The sequence below is a fragment of the Carcharhinus amblyrhynchos genome, chromosome 35 (assembly GCF_965287045.1).
Source record: "Carcharhinus amblyrhynchos chromosome 35, sCarAmb.v2.hapA, whole genome shotgun sequence".
Classification (NCBI taxonomy): domain Eukaryota; kingdom Metazoa; phylum Chordata; class Chondrichthyes; order Carcharhiniformes; family Carcharhinidae; genus Carcharhinus; species Carcharhinus amblyrhynchos.
In genome coordinates this window covers 8,417,187-8,428,207 of record NC_137358.1, presented here as the reverse complement: position 1 = coordinate 8,428,207, position 11,021 = coordinate 8,417,187, and positions in this window count along the sequence as shown.

Here is an 11,021-nt window from a genome sequence, read left to right as displayed (position 1 = left end):
GGCTTTTCCAGGAAGAACTAACATGGGCTGCTGGCAAGAGAGACTCGCTGCAAGACAGGATACAGGTGGCAGAGTTTGGGACCAAGCTGAGGAAATTGCAAACCAGTTTGCTGCAGGGAAAGTGGAAAGATTTTGAGGGATCCAGTGGGTGGAGAGTCACAACTTGCTAACTAATGATCGGAATTCATTCGGGAAAAGGACTTCACGCCTAATTAACAAGCTGGGGATTTTCCGACTGATGTTACTGGAATGACAGCTGATGTAATGCTGATGGAATGTATTGTAGTAACTAACCAACACCAGATTAAAATCCAACAGGTCTAGTTGGTACCTGGTTTATCAGAAATGTACCTGGTTTATCCTCTGACACCTCTGCTCAACAGCAAAGGGATTTGATTTGATTTATTATTGTCGCATGTATTAGCATACAGTGAAAAGTATTGTTTCTTGCGCACTGAACAGATACAGCATACCGTTCGTAGAGAAAGAAAGGAGTGCAGTGTTACAGTCATAGCTAGGGTATAGAGAGAAAGACCAACTTAATTATCATTGAAGCTTATAGTACAAAAGGAGGCCAATTCAGCCCATCGGATCTGCACCAAACACAATGCCAGCCAGCACCCTATCCCCATAACCCCATGCATGTACCCCAGTTAGTCCACCTGACCCTAAGGGGCAATTTAGCATGGCCAATCCACCTAACCTGCATATCTTTGGAATGTGGGAGGAAACCAGAGCCCCTGGAGGAAACCCACGCAGACACTGGGAGAACGTGCAGACTCCACACGGACAGTGACCCAAGCTGGGAATCGAACCTGGGTCCCTGGCGTTGTGAGGCAGCTGTGCTGACCACTGTGCTGCCGTGCCACCCCCATGTGCCACCATGCCGCTGTTGTGAGGCAGGTCCATTTAAAAGTCTGATGGCAGCAGGGAAGAAGCTGCTCTTGAGTCGGTTGGGAAGTGACCTCAGACTTTTGTATCTTTTTCCCAGCAGAAGAAGGTGGAAGAGAGAATGTCCGGGGTGTGTGGGATCATTGATTATGTTGGCTGCTTTGCCAAGGCAGTGGAATGTAGACAGATGGGAGGTTGGTTTGTGTGACGGACTGGGCTTCAATAACGAAGCGCAGGAACAGGTCCTTCGGCCCACCAAGTCTGTGCCAACCACATTGTTTTATATAGACAAACTGCCTATATCCCTCTCTACCCCACCTGTTCATGTGTCTATCCAGATAAATCTTAAATGTCATTAATGTATCTGCCTCAACCACCTTGCTTGACAGTGCGTTCCAGGCCCCCACCCTCTGTGTAAAAGACTTCCCTTTTCACCACCCTTTGTAGTTCCTTGCAGTCCTGGACAGAGCAGGAGCTATACCAAGCTGTGATACATCTGGAAAGGATGTTTCTTTCTATGGTGCATCTTTAAATGTTGGTGAGAGTCGTAGCGGACATGCCAAATTTCCTCAGCCTCCTGAGAAAGTTGGTGGGCTTTCTCAACTATGGCGTCAGTGTGGAGGGACCTGGACAGGTTGTTGGCGATCTGGCCCTAAAAACGTGAGTTAAGAAATAATCTATCCCAGCACTGTAGCATTAAAAACAGGAGGGAGAAAATAGACCGTATTCTCCGACCTCGCCTGAAACTAGGTGGGATTCTCCCTTCCAGTTGGGAGCAGTGGCGGACAAGTTCAGCTGGAGAATTCCAGACAATATCATTGAAAAGAGACAGGCTGCCAAAACTTTTCATCTTGCACTCATCAGAACAAATCCAAGAACACCAAATTACAATTGCCAGGCAACACTACTTTTAAAATAATCAGTTGAGGTCATAACATGGCTCAATTCCAATAGCTTGAAGTGATAAATATTTAATGTTAGGGACCCATTCCCTGCAAACAAAAGGAATATGACCAAGCCATGCACTTTGTGGGCAGCGCAGTGGTTAGCACTGCTGCCTCTCAGGGCCAAGGACCTGGGTTCGACTCCTGGCTTGGGTGATCGTCTCTGTGGAGTCTGCACGTTCTCCCTGTGTCTGCTTGGGTTTCCTCCGGGTGCTCCGGTTTCCTCTCACTGTCTGAAAGAGGTGCTGGTTAGGGTGCATTGGACATGCTAAATTCTCCCTCAGTGTACCTGAACAGGTGCCGGAGTGTGGCGACTAGGGGATTTTCACAATAACTTCATTGCAGTGTTAATGTAAGCCTTACTTGTGACACTAATAAATAAACTTTAAACCTTTTTGAATTACTCAAAAGTTTGACAAGCAAGGTGGAACAGTGGTTGGAACAGCTGTCTCCCAGAGCTAGGGACCCAGGTTCAATTCCTGACTTGGGTCACAGTCTGTGCAGACTCTGCACATTCTCCCCATGTCTGCCTGGGTTTCCTCCAAAGATGTGCAGTTTAGGTGCATTGCCCATACTAAGTTGCCCCTTCGCGTGTAAAGATGTGCAGGTTATGTTGACTGGCCATGCTAAATTGTCCCTTAGCATCAGGGGGATTAGCATGGTAAATATATGGAGTTATAGGGATAGGGCCTGGGTGGGGTTGTTGTCGGGGGCAGGCTTGATGGGCCAAATGGCCTCTTTCTGCACAGTAGGGATTCCATGATTCTACACCATTGCTATCTCCATTACAATGCCAGTCTGTTTTCTCTCCTGTCGTCTAAATTGTTGTGAATTTGAGGTTCTTGTGTTTGCCCTGATGAGTGCAAAATGAAAAGCTTCAACAATATATCTCTCCTTTCAACGATATTCACATTCTGTATCCAGAAGCAACTGAAAAAGAGTATTTAATTGAAATATTTTGGATTATGAGTGACATAACCTGGAGGGTCGATCCTTAAAGATATGGAATTAGGCTATTGTGGAAAAATCTCTAAATCTGTCTAGCCCTAAGATCTCTAATTTCCTCCCTAAACCCTTTCCTTCCCCTCTCTCACTTGTTATTTAAGACATTCCTTAATATCTCCTTATGACCAAGAGCATCTGTTCTAATGTCTCCATCTTTGTTTCAATGTTGAATTTTGTCCAATAATCTTCCCCCATGAAGAAGCATGTCATTGGCTTCAGGAAGCATAGAGAACATGCCCCTGTCTACACCAACAGGGACGAAGTAGAATGGATCGAGAGCTGACAAAGCAGCCAGTGTAATTAAGGACCTCACTCATCCCGGACATTCTCTCTTCCACCTTCTTCCATTGGGAAAAAGATACAAGAGTCTGAGGTCACGTACTCATGAACAACTTCTTCCCTGCTGCCATTCTTCTCTATGAATAGTATGCTTTGTCTGTATAGCACGCAAGAAACAATATTTTTCACTGTATACTAATACTTGTGACAATAATAAATCAGATGAAAATAAATCAGCATTTAATTTGATTTGACTTTTTTTATTCTCTCATGTATCAGGATCCGTTGAGAAGTATTGTTTCTTGCTATACAGACAAAGCATACCGTTCATTGAGAAGGAAACAAGAGAGTACAGGATGTAGTGTTACAGTCATAGCTAGGTTGTAGAGAAAAGTCAACTTAATGTGAGTCAGGTCCATTCAAAAGTCTGACAGCAGCAAGGAAGACGCTGTTCTTGATTTGGTTGGTATGTGACCTCAGACTTTTCCCCGAAGGAAGAAGGTAGAAGAGAGAATGTCCGGGATGCGTGGGATCCTTGATTATGCTGGCTGCTTTTCCGAGGCAGCGGGAAGTGTAGACAGAGTCAGTGGATGGGAGGCTGGTTTGCATTACTGACTGGGTTTCGTTCACAACCCTTTGTACTTTATTTCAGTCTTGGGCAGAGCAGGAGCCCATACCAAACTGTGATACATCCAGAAAGAATGCTTTCTATGGTGCATCTGTAAAAGCTGGTGAGAGTCATACGGACATACCAAATTTCCTTAGCCTCTAGAGAAAGACGAGGCATTGGTGAGCTTTCTTAATATAGCGTCAGCATGGGGGGTAGGGGGGGAACCAGGGCAGGTTGTTGGTGATCTGGACACCTAAAAACAAGAAGCTCTTGACCATTTCTTCTTCGTTCCCATTGATATAGACAGGGGCATGGCCGCCACAACATTCCCAATAGTCGATGACTATCTCCCTCGTTTTACTGACATTCATTGGTTTATTTGCTTAAGTCTATTTGCTCTGTGCCAACAAACTCTTGGCAGCATGCTTATGTCTGAGTGACAGGTTCTGGGTTCAAATCCCATCTCAGGGCTTTAGCACACAATTAACGCTAATGTTCTAATGAGGCTCATGAGGAAGCATTTCTCTGTTGGAAATGCAGTCTTACAGATGACATTTTTAAGTGAAGGTTCCCTCTGCCTGCTTGGGTGGACTGAAAGGATTCTGAATAATTTATTGACGGGACGTGACTAGGCCTGTATATATTACCCATCCCTAACTACCCTTGAGATAAGTGTGTGAAGAGTGGGGGAGTTATTCCCAGTGTCCTGGTTTATGCCACAATCAACATCCCTAAGACTTACAGGTGGCACGGTGGCACAGCAGTTAGATTCCGGCCTTGGGTCACTGCCTGTAAGGAATTTGCACATTCTCCTTGTGTGTGGTTTTCCTCCGGATGCTCCAATTTCCTCCCAAGGTTCAAAAATGTGCAAGTTAGATGAATTGGCCATGCTAAATTACCCCTTAGTGACCAATAATGTGTAGGTTAGGTGGATTGGCCATGCTAAATTGCTCCTTAGTGTGCAAAGATGTGCAGGTTAGGTGGATTGGTCTTAGTAAATTGTTCCTTAGTGTCCCAAGATTTGGAGGTTGGGGGATTTGCCATGCTAAATTTCCCCTTAGTGCCCAAAGATGTGCAGATTAGAGTGGATTGGCCATGCTAAACTGCCCCTTTGTGCCCAAATATGTGCAGCATAGGTGGATTGGCCATGCTAAATTGCCCCTTAATGGCCAAAGATGTGCACATTAGGTGGATTGGCCTTAGTAAACTGTCCTTCAGTTCCCAAGATGTGTAGGTTGGGGGATTGGCCATGCTAAATTGCCCCTTAGTTCCAGAGATGTGCAGGTTAGGTGGATTGGCAGGGTAAATGCTTGGAGTTATGTAGATAGGGCCTGGATAAGATGCTCTGTTGGAGAGTCAGTGCAGACTCAATGGGCCAAATGGCCTCCTTCTGCACTGTAGGGATCTTCTGATTCTATGAAAACTGATTATCTGCTCATCATCACATTGCTGCTTGTGGGAGTTTGCTGTGTGCAAATGCCCGGCTGTGTCTCCTACATCAGAGCGATGAGCGTATTTTAAAAGTATTTAGTCGTCCTGTGGAGCAGTTTGCGATGGAACAGTACAGCACAGGAACAGGCCCTTCGGCCCACCACACTGCGGTCACGAGAAGCTTGATGAATGCAAGTTCTTGTTGTACAACCAGCAATGGAGAGAATTTGTGGTAACTTCTCAAATACACAGAACGTTGTGTTAAAAAATGAGAGAGAGTTGGCCGGGATAAGCCAAAATCAAAGAGAGATTTAATACAGAATGGAATAATACTGCTTTATTAAGAAACATGTTAAAGAAAATGTAAGTATAATGGAATTGTGACATGTGAATTACGTACAGTCAAAAAAAAACAAATAACATTCAACATTACATCAGCAGATAACTGATGAACACATCCGCTCCTATTACTAATGAGGCTTTGGTTAAGGATGTATACTGCACAGTCAGAATAACAAAAGGATATTTACTCTTGTTCAGCCTGTGTTGCCATGTAGAAAACTATTGTGAAGCGACTCTTTATTACAAACATCAGCTTACATAAAACAAGCCAAAGGACAATAGGGTTGTGGAGTCAATTAATGGAGGCCGTCAACAAAATGAACAGGTTTGGAACATAATGTGACCAATAAAAATATCTGTCACAATGATTATTAATAATTGAGGATAATTATTATTACAGATTCTTCAGTCTCGCCGCGTAACAGGCGTCCCGGTGTCCGTCTGGTAAATCTCCCCGCAACCCCCGCCATGTGAATCATAGAGTCATAGCACACCAAAATGCAGAAGGAGGCCATTCGGCCCATCAAGTCTACACTGACTACAATCCCACACAGGCCTTACCCCCATTACCCCACATATTTACCCGGCTAATATCCCTGACACTAAGGGGCAATTTAGCATGGCTAATGTGCAGGTCAAATGGATTGACCATGCTAAATTGTCCCTTAGTGTCCAAAGATGTGCAGGTTAGGTGGATTGACCATGCTAAATTGTTCCTTAGTGTCCAAAGATGTGCAGGTTAGGTGGATTGACCATGCTAAATTGTTCCTTAGTGTCCAAAGATGTGCAGGTTATGTGGATTGGCCATGCTAAATTGTTCCTTAGTATCCCAAGATGTTCAGATTATGTGGATTGGCCATGCTAAATTGTTCCTTAGTATCTGGGGGGTTAGCAGGATAAATACATGGTGTTACGGATATAGGGCCTGGTTGTTTTTGCAAGCTGAATGGCTTTCTTCTGCAGGGATTCCATTATTCTATGATTCTACGATTGCGGTTAGAGTGAGGGGAAGCAAGGTCAGTTTATCTGCATTTCAAAAGATATCCAGCGGAAGTATGTTTCTACACGTACCCACCTGCAACTTCTACTGAATGTGTTAAATCATACATACCGCTTTCCAGAGAACTTCATCTTACCCACGCCGTACCCAGGTACAGTTTTAATTAGCTGACACCCTGTGGCGTTGCTCACAGTTAGTGGTGGCCAAGAGCGAGGAGGTGGGGTAGGGAAGCAGGGTCACCAGCTACTGAAATGATGCCTGTCTCTGTAACACCACCCATTCATTGAAGGAGGAACTGGACACAAGCTGAGGTCACTTAGCAACTAATTGCATGAAGACCCTTGTATAACTTGATGTAGTTATCTGTTAAGAACTGTTCTGATTATTAAGGTCAGAATATTTACCTGGCAGGATCTTGCTAAATTGCCCCTTTGTGTGCAAAGATGTGCAGGTTAGGTGGATTGGCCTTGCTAAATTGCCCCTTAGTGTCAAAGATGTGCAGGTTAGGTGGATTGGCCATGCTAAATTGCCCCTTAATGTCCAAAGATGTGCAGGTCAAGTGGATTGGCCATGCTAAATTGCCCTTAGTGTCTGGGGGGTTAATAGGATAAATTCGTGGTGTTATGGGGATAGGGCCTGGTTATCAGTGCAGACTCGATGGGCTAAATGGGGTAATGGGGCGAAACCAGAATCAGACAGGGGTAACACGGGCGAGCCCTTGCACTGTGGGGGTGTGCTGATGCCTGCAATGGTGGTTTGCCTAATCTAGGGTGGAGTTAAAGATCAGGATAGCCAATGAGTTCAATCCGAGGCTTTACCTGATGCAATTTTCAAAGTCACCTCGGACTATGATAAAGCGTTGGATCAAACCTGGGAGCGGGCGCAATCCTCATCCTGTTAGCTTGGATGGGATGCACAATGTCTCGTCTTGCCAGCCTGGGTCTGGTTTCTCACTCATGTGGGGACCTTGATTGGTCTTAACTTGAATTGGCTGTTTTGGTTAGAAATAAAGTAGCGAAAGATGCCAAAAAAATCAACCAATAGGAAATGATTGGCTTTCTTTACCTTTTGGATGGAATTTCGGGAATATTGCGGAATTAGGGAGCCACTTTGGATGCAGGAACATTTCACTGATATTCTCTGTATTCACTTATATTTTCTGTAGCTCTGGGGGCTAAAGGGATCGAGGGGATATGGAGGGATCAGGATATTGAATTTGATGATTAGCCACGATCGTGATGAATGGCAGAGCAGGCTTGAAGGCCCGAATGGCCTCCTCTCCCTTCTGTTTTCTATGTTTTTACATTCCTTGTGCTATAAAGCAGAACTCCTTTGGGAACTAACCCCAAAACTCCCAAAGAGAAGTACCCTCTCCTTATAATCTGTAAGAAGAGTGTGTGACCTGCTCTTCAGCAACTTCTAGTGGTTAAATACAAAATAAAACCCTGACACTCTCTCTAAAATCAACAGGTTACAATTTATCTAACTAATAGTGAACAAGTTAACTAAACTATTAACAAATCAAATAAATCCCTTCTAACTATTAACTATTCCCAAATAAATCAAGATTCTAATGGAATGCTGTCCCAGTAAGTATAATTCCCACTCATTAACAAAAATAGAATTTAGTCACTTTCTAAATTACAACCAGGTTTTGTGTCATCCAGAATACTCTGGGCCTTTTCTGCTGATTCTTCTGTCTGGAACGTCTTTCTTCTTAAGTACCTTTACCATCTAGATGGTGCTGTCTCTAAGACAAAGATGAACCTATCAGTGCCAGTGATTCTCTCTCTCTTGAGAGCTGTTATCTCTGGCAGGTGGCAGTGACTCACTTTTTTTGTCCCACTGCGCCCCTCTCTTATACCTGTGGTGGCATATCAATATTCCCCACAATAGGACTGGTCCTAGCTTTTCAAAAGCATCAGACTTAAATTTAATAGGTTCTTGGTATTTAAGGGCCTGATTCAAATTGATTGGTTAAATTCAAACGCTTGTTGTCTTGGTAAAACTGCTGCTTGGCCTCTCAATACAAATGTTTCAGTTTGGGCTCTCTGTGTACTTGCATTTTTTAAAAATTTCTAAGCAGGGAAAAAGCACCACCTTTTAAAGGAACCATGTAACTGCTTTCCCATTTAGAATTTTCAAGTTTACCATTCTTACAAACACCAAATTCTAATTTCCTATTTCCCAATCTTCAATTACTCTATCCAACTTTGTAACACTTGCCTATGGAAAGGTGATCTAATTGAGGTGTTGCAGATGATTATAGTTTTTCACTGGGTTGATAGAATGCAACTATTCTCTCTGGTTGGCTTGTATACAGGGACCTACTCCCTCCATATTGGAGGCATGGTGGCACAGTGGTTAGCTCTGCTACCTCACAACGTCAGAGACCCAGGTTCAATTCCGGCCTCGGGTCACTATCTGTGTGGAGTCAGCATGTTCTCCCCATGTCTGCATGGGTTTCCCCCGAGTGCTCCAGTTTCTTCCTAGACTCTAAAGATGTGCGGGTTAGGTTGATTGACCATGCTAAATTAATCCTTAGTGTCAGGAGATTAGCAAGGTAAATACATGGGGTCACAGGAATAGGGTTATGAACGAAGCCCAGTCCATTACACAGGCTTGATAGACTGAATGGCCTCTATCTGGACATAACGATTGTATTCTATACTTGCACACTAATTTTTGGTGATTTGTAGCTGAACAAAGCCCAGTCCATCCTCAAACCAGCCTCCCATCCATTGACTCTGTCTATACTTCCCGCTGCCTCGGCAAAGCAGCCAGCGTAATCAAGGACCCCACGCACCCCGGACATTCTCTCTTCCATCTTCGTCCATTGGGAAAAAGATACAAAAGTCAGAGGTCGCGTGCCAACCGACTCAAGAACAGTTTCTTCCCTGCTGCCGTTAGACTTTTGAATGGACCTACCTAGCAGTAAGCTGATCTATCTCTACACCCTAGCTATGATTGTAACATTCATTCTGCATCTTCTCCTTTTCTTCTCTATGAACGGTATGCCTTGTTTGTATAGCGCACAAGAAATAACACTTTTCACTGTATACTAATGCATGTATAATTAGGGGTGGCACGGTGGCACAGTGATTAGCGCTGCTGCTTCACAGCTCCAGGAACCTGGGCTCAATTCTCGGCTTGGGTCACTGTCTGTGTAGTGTTTGCACATTCTCCTTGTGGCTGCGTGGGTTTCCTCCGGGTACTCTGGTTTCCTCCCCAGTCCAAAGATGTGCGGGATAGGTTGATTGGCCATGCTAAAATTGCCCCTTAGTGTCTTGAGTTGCGTGAGTTAGAGAGATTAGCGGGTAAGTATGGGGGCAGTGGCTGGGTGGGATTTTTGTTGGCGCAGGCTTGATGGGCCAAATGGCCTCTTTCTTGCACTGTAGGATTCTATGGTCCTAAGGTCTTTCAATGTGTGGGGCAGTCTGAGGAGGGAAGGGGCAGGGGTGTGAGGGGACAGGGATGAGGTGTGAAGGGATGAGGGACAGGGAGGGAATACTCAAAGTGGATGAGCAACTGGCGGTCCAGTTTGGGGAGATCCTAACCAGACCGGACAGGAGTACATAGAAACATGGAAAGTAGGTGCAGGGATAGGCCATTCGGCCCTCCAAGCCTGCTCCACCATTCCATATGATCATGGCTGAAAATGCGCTTTCGGTTCCCCGCACCCACTTTCTCTCCATTCCTCTTGGTCCCATTAGCCGCAAGGATAACTTCCAGCTCCCTCGTGAAGATATCGAATGAAGGGAGACGGAGCCGCTGGGGGAGTAACGATAAAGCCATAATATTTTCTTAGCTCCCAATTAAAACCCACAAGAACCAAAGTGATGACACATAAAATAAGTAAAGAAGGGAAACTTAATTACCTACATATGGATTTTAAAGACAGAACTCGGAGATTAATGTATTTGTATTAAATCCTTCTTTACATCTCAGCTGTTCATCTATTTCTGGTTAGCAGATACATTAAACTAGCATAGTCATGAAGTTTAAATCCCCGGAGCCCAGTGTGGAAATTTTCAGACAAAATCTGGTTTAAAAAAACCCAGACTTTTTCACTTCTAAATCAGACAGATGATTAGAAAGCAAAGACCCGATTTGTTAACATCAGCAGCGATTGGCGGGTTTGGAAATTGGAGTTCCTGATCTTGGCCCTGCTGCTGAGTTAGAGGTTTTCACTCCCCCCTACACTCAATGAGGTAGAGCTCCCCCTACAGTCAGGGAGGGAGAGATCAGAATTTTCCGATCCTCCTCGCCAGTGGGATATACCAGTCCCACCAGTGGTGAAGCCCGCCTCGGGTTTCCTGGCCACGGTGTGTACATAGAACCGACAACAGCAAGCACCCTCTGCCGCTGCAGAATACGCAGCGGTGGGCACGCGGAAAATCCCACCCTGTAATTTCTTTGTCCATCCGGGGAGATCGAGAGGGCAGATTTTCCAACCTTGCCGCGCCTGGCGCTAATCACTGCCTCCTGGCGCTGGTTCGATTCCCGGTTTGAGTCACTG